The 5,573-nt window shown below is 37.2% G+C and overlaps 1 non-coding gene across 1 annotated transcript; it reads left to right on the forward strand.

Annotated features, from left to right (window-relative positions):
• Positions 1 to 4,777: 4,777 nt before the first annotated feature.
• TRNAC-GCA (transfer RNA cysteine (anticodon GCA)) lies at positions 4,778 to 4,853 on the forward strand. Its single transcript has one exon. It is a non-coding gene; the product is annotated as a tRNA-Cys (tRNA).
• Positions 4,854 to 5,573: the final 720 nt, after the last annotated feature.

Consider the following 5,573-nt stretch of genomic DNA (forward strand, 5'->3'; position numbering starts at 1 on the left):
TACTTTATCCCACCCTGAAGCCAAATTGCTCTCCTGGTTGATACAAATTACTTGGTTGAGGTTTTATCTGGGGTTTTCCCTGAACCCATTACGAGAAAATGCTGGCTATCTTTCGGCGCTGGGCCCTGGACTCATTTCGCTGGCATTATCACCTTCATATCACTCAGACACTATATACTTACTTACTTACTTACTTACTTACTTACTTACTTACTTACTTACTTACTTACTTACTTACTGGCTTTTAAGGAACCCGGAGTTTCACTGCCGCCCTCACATAAGCCCGCCATTGGTCCCTATCTTGAGCAAGATTAATCCAGTCTCTATCATCATATCCCACCTCTCTCAAATCCATTTTAATAGTATCTTCCCATCTGGATTGTCCTATACGTGCTACATGCCCTGCCCATCTCAAACGTCTGGATTTAATGTTCCTAATTATCTCAGGTGAAGAATACAATGCGTGCAGTTCTGTGTTGTGTAACTTTCTTCATTCTCCTGTAACTTCATCCCTCTTAGCCCCAAATATTTTCCTAAGCACCTTATTCTCAAACACCCTTAACCTATGTTCCTCTCTCAAACTGACAGTCCACGTTTCACAACCATAAAGAACAACCGGTAATATAACTGTTTTATAAATTCTAACTTTCACATTTTTTGCAGCAGATTGGATGATAAAACTTCTAAACCGAATAATAACACGCATTTCCCATATTTATTCTGTGTTTAATTTCCTCCCGAGTATCATTTATATTTGTTACCGTTGCACCAAGATATATGAACTTCTCCACCTCTTCAAAAGATAAATTTCCAATTTTTATATTTCCATTTCGTACAATATTCTTGTCATGAGACATAATCATATAAAACTGTGGTCGTGCCAGAGAATGAGTCCTATTCCGAGGCTTATTTGAAGGATTCGTAACAAGCTGTTTTTTACTGTGATGGGTTGTTAGCCTTTCGCCCAACCCCCAAGCTGAAGGACAACTCCTCATCGGCTGTCCGCGACTGCTTATTCAATATATTCACAGCTACCCTCCACACTCAGACACTATTATAACCCCAGCAATTGATAAAGCATCGTAAAATAACCAACTTAAAAATCCGCTAATACCAGAGATGACCAAAACTTTGCAAACGTGAAAATGGACTCCATCCTAAAATTTCATAAGCAAATTTAACCACTGTAATATAAGAATATATTTCTATTTATGGTGTTCTGAAAACAAACACATTATTTTTCTTATAAACGTAGAATATACTCAAATAAAACGTTAAATATAAGAAAAGCTAAAAAAAATGTATGTTGTTAACTCAATAAACTGAACTGCATATTTCATTACATGGGTTTTTAAATAATGTATTCAAAACTGGAAAAATATGTTACTAAAATTCCATAAATAAAATAAAACAAAATGAATTTACACAACTCGATAATAAAAAACATTTCGGCGACCGGAAGGTACGTACAATCATTCCTGTCTGTAAAATACGCCAGGGAAAACAAAAGCTCTCCGCTTCTATAGCCAAATATGCACTTTTAAACACTGAAGCACGAAAGAACGCACAAAAAATGTAATCAAATCGAAAACAAAAGAAAAAACGAGAATTCTTGCTAATAGTCTGCACCATACACAACTTCAAAAACTGATTTCGCATCATTTACTATCCTACGCTTCAATTACAATTACTGAACGAAAAGTTAATGAAGCGTGAGTTCAGGCTACACGTATCGCAACATCAAAAGCTGGATAATATTTCCCTTTTTCCAACAGAAAATTCTCCATAGTTTTATCAAAGTGTCAGTAATTGGCGACCTACTTCATATGAATATGTGCATTAATTGAGCCGTTCAGAGCAAAAGTGGTATAAGTCAAAATTTGGTAATGAGCTTTAAAGTAAAAATTCTGTAAGATACAGTGAAACGTAGCAATTAATACTGGGACATCATTTTATTTTTACTAACATTTCTAATATTAACCTGGCTATACTTTTGGATTAAACGGAAATACCGTTTGCTATCCCCTTCCACGACTGGACTTCGATGATACTGGCATAAAATACAAACAAATCACTTTACTAGGTATAGGAGGAGAGAAAAATAGTTCATCCATTTACGTAAACTAGGAAATATCGCGATTTTGAGTTTGATAATTTTCATTAGGTTTTTCTTTAATCAAAATACAGTAGGCCTACAGTATTAACAATAAGTATTTTTACTCACAAAATGAACTATCAATTCGGACGTATTCATTATGCAGTATATATTATACTGTCTGCAGCACATTAGCGTACAATATGGAGAATGAAGTTAAATTGCAAAATAATCGTAATATGGATATTTAAACACAATTTTGAAAATGGTGGCCGTTCATTTCGATACATTCTTCAGTTCTTTTTTGCATATTATCGCGCTATAGATTATTGTACCTAATTCCAATTACAAGTCTCGTTCTTCGTACTAGTACCTCATGTTGAAATAATTCTGTACCTAGTCTATAAAAGAGTACCTTACGTAATGTAAATTCAGTCTTCACTTCTGCCCGATCCGAAAAGATAAAATTACTCAGACATGCTACCTACTGTCCGTCCAAGAGTTTTGCCGCAGGGGTGTAGAAAGGAGGGAAATCACGTCACAATTAATTAATGAGGCCCTTTTATTTAAGTTATTTTAAACAGTTTTATAATGTTACGTAGACGTCTAATTCTTAACAGAAATTAATGTTTTCAGAAAGGAGCTAAGACAGCCCAGCCACTAGCCTTACAGAGGGCCAGCAGAAGCAGGTGGGGGAAACCGGGATGCGATGTAGGCAAACGGACGACAGTACCTGTGCGAGAATATGATTCAATATTGAAAGCTCGTCATTGGAAAACGCGAACATATTTCTGGAACATACTATACCGGTACTCACTCAGTAGGCCTACTGTTTGTGTTTACTATGACCGTAAGGCGACTTTGACTGTATACGCTTGGTTCTGTGTGGAGAACGGTTGAAAGTTTACTAGTAGAGGGGGTGGGAGTGAAGTACATTCAAAAATCCAGGTACAATAAAAATTGAAGTAAAAATAAAATGATGTCCCTGTATGGCCTTCTTGCTATCCACTGACTACTAATAGTTTAAATAAATGAAATATTAATTGCTTCTTTGCGCTGTATTTTACAGAATATTTACTTTAACCCTCATTACCCATTTTTGACTTACACCATTTCTGCTCTGAACGGCTCAATTGATAGCCTATATGAGTAACATGTATCTTAAAATGTTTATAAGTCACAAACTGAGGCATTTAGTATATGAAGACATTTTTATATATATTTTTTAAGTTGGTTATTTAACGACGCTGTATCAACTACGAGGTTATTTAGCGTCGATGAGATTGGTGATAGCGAGATGGTATTTGGCGAGATGAGGCCGAGGATTCGCAATAGATTAGCTGGCATTTACCTTACGGTTGGGGAAAACTTCGGAAAAAACCCTACCAGGTAATCAGCCCAAGCGGGGATCGAACCCGCGCCCAAGCGCAACTTCAGACCGACAGGCAAGCGCCTTAACCGAATGAGCCACGCCGGTGGCTGCAGGAGACATACTGATGTAAATATAGATTTTTTGCTTAAATTACTACGTTATGTAAACCAAACCATTCACTTATTTTTTTAATTTCACGTAATTATTAGTATGTATGTATTTATTTAATGCTCTATCAGATTGATTCAATATCATTTGGTTTCTGGCAGACCAGTACAAAGTCCCCATAGAGGATTAGAGGATTTAAAATTTACAAGTTTTTTACAAACATTTAAAATGTTCCCAATTAATAATAGAATTTTCCTCATTACAAATGACACATTGAGATGATGGTGAAATACCCAGTTTATGTGGGGTGCAATGTAGGCTGCCTCCTCGTGGTAACGCTAACAATAATAATAATAATAATAATAATAATAATAATAATAATAATAATAATAATGGTTTATTTTAACTAGCTGAGTTAAGGCCATTCGGCCTTCTCTTCCACTCAACCAGTGCGATACAAAAATACAAAATTACTATATTGCTAAGGAGCAAAACATAATTAATACAATACAATACATAACAATTCTTTTACCTTCCCAACACTCCAATGAAATAATTATGTACTAATAATAACATCAATAATAATAATCATACCTAAATATAATTAAATCATTAAACTCGATTATGATTATAATTACAACTTCAATTTGTCTGCGTCAGTAAGAAATTGTTTAGCTTTGTCTTGAAAGTAGTTATTGTCTGGCAGCCCCTAATCTTCTGAGGTAGAGAATTCCATTTACGAGGGACGGAGGATGAACAGTGGGATGTTCTATGGGAGGTATTGCTAGGCCTACGAAGAAAGCTCATGCTGGCAGATCTTAATGGAATTAAATTAATACAAAATTCACCATTCGTTTCCAAACTCTATTTCTGCTTGCAATGTTACCGGTACATAGGAATATAATAAACACAACAACAGTAACTTTTCCTAAAACAGGACATGAAATTACAGTTATTTTAGGAGTAATTCCCATCAGAATTTCATCACGATGTTGCAGTAAAAATATGTACTAGTAAAGTCAAAAAGTAACCAAACATGTGTAGATAATCACCTTTAAATCGAGAAAAATTCGTTCCGGCACCGGGAATCGAACCCGGGACCTCTCAGCTCTGCGCGCTGAGGGCTCTTTCCAATTGAGCTATGCCGGGACACGATCCACGGTGCCGGTTGAAGTCTTCTCATTGTAATGTTTGGATCGTGTTCCGGCATAGCTCAGTTGGAAAGAGCCCTCAGCGCGCAGAGCTGAGAGGTCCCGGGTTCGATTCCCGGTGCCGGAACGAATTTTTCTCGATTTAAAGGTGATAATACACATTGAATACTTCATAGTAGTCGTGATAATATTCAATGAGAGTGGCGAGACCTCATATAGGCTAATTAATGTGATATATGTGTAGATAATTTTGTTGCAGATAAAATGTAACCATTTACACACCACCACTTTCAAAGTACGCTCCCTGGACAGTGACACACCTCTGCCAGCGTCCATGCCACTTCTCAAAACATTGCTGTAGCCCATCTTTGGTCACTCCCTGCAGAGAGCAAGTCGCATGAATTTTCACCTCTTCGGCTGACGCAAACCGCAGTCGCTTGGGTAGGAATTTGATCTTTGGAAATAGGTAGAAATCTGCTGGAATAAGATCTGGAGAATATGGCGGCTGTGGAGGGACAGGTATTTTGTGTTGTGCGAGGAATTCGCTCACCAAGAGCGACCGATGTGCTGAGGTATTGTCATGATGAAGAACTTAATTCTGTCCTTGCCACAAATTGGGTCTTTTTCGTCGAACTGCATCACGAAGATGTCGAATTTCAACATGCGTCTCCTTACTGACAATTCGACCCTCAGGAATAAACTCCAAATGTACGAGACCCTGGATATCGAAGAACACTTCAAGCATTACTTTCTCCTTTGACCGGTCGACACAATGAGAATATACGCCTGGAGCGTAGGCTACATACTACACAGAGAAGGCAGAGAAGTTGCCTGCTGAGCATGGCGT

Source organism: Periplaneta americana, chromosome 3, assembly GCF_040183065.1.
Source record: "Periplaneta americana isolate PAMFEO1 chromosome 3, P.americana_PAMFEO1_priV1, whole genome shotgun sequence".
Lineage (NCBI taxonomy): Eukaryota > Metazoa > Arthropoda > Insecta > Blattodea > Blattidae > Periplaneta > Periplaneta americana.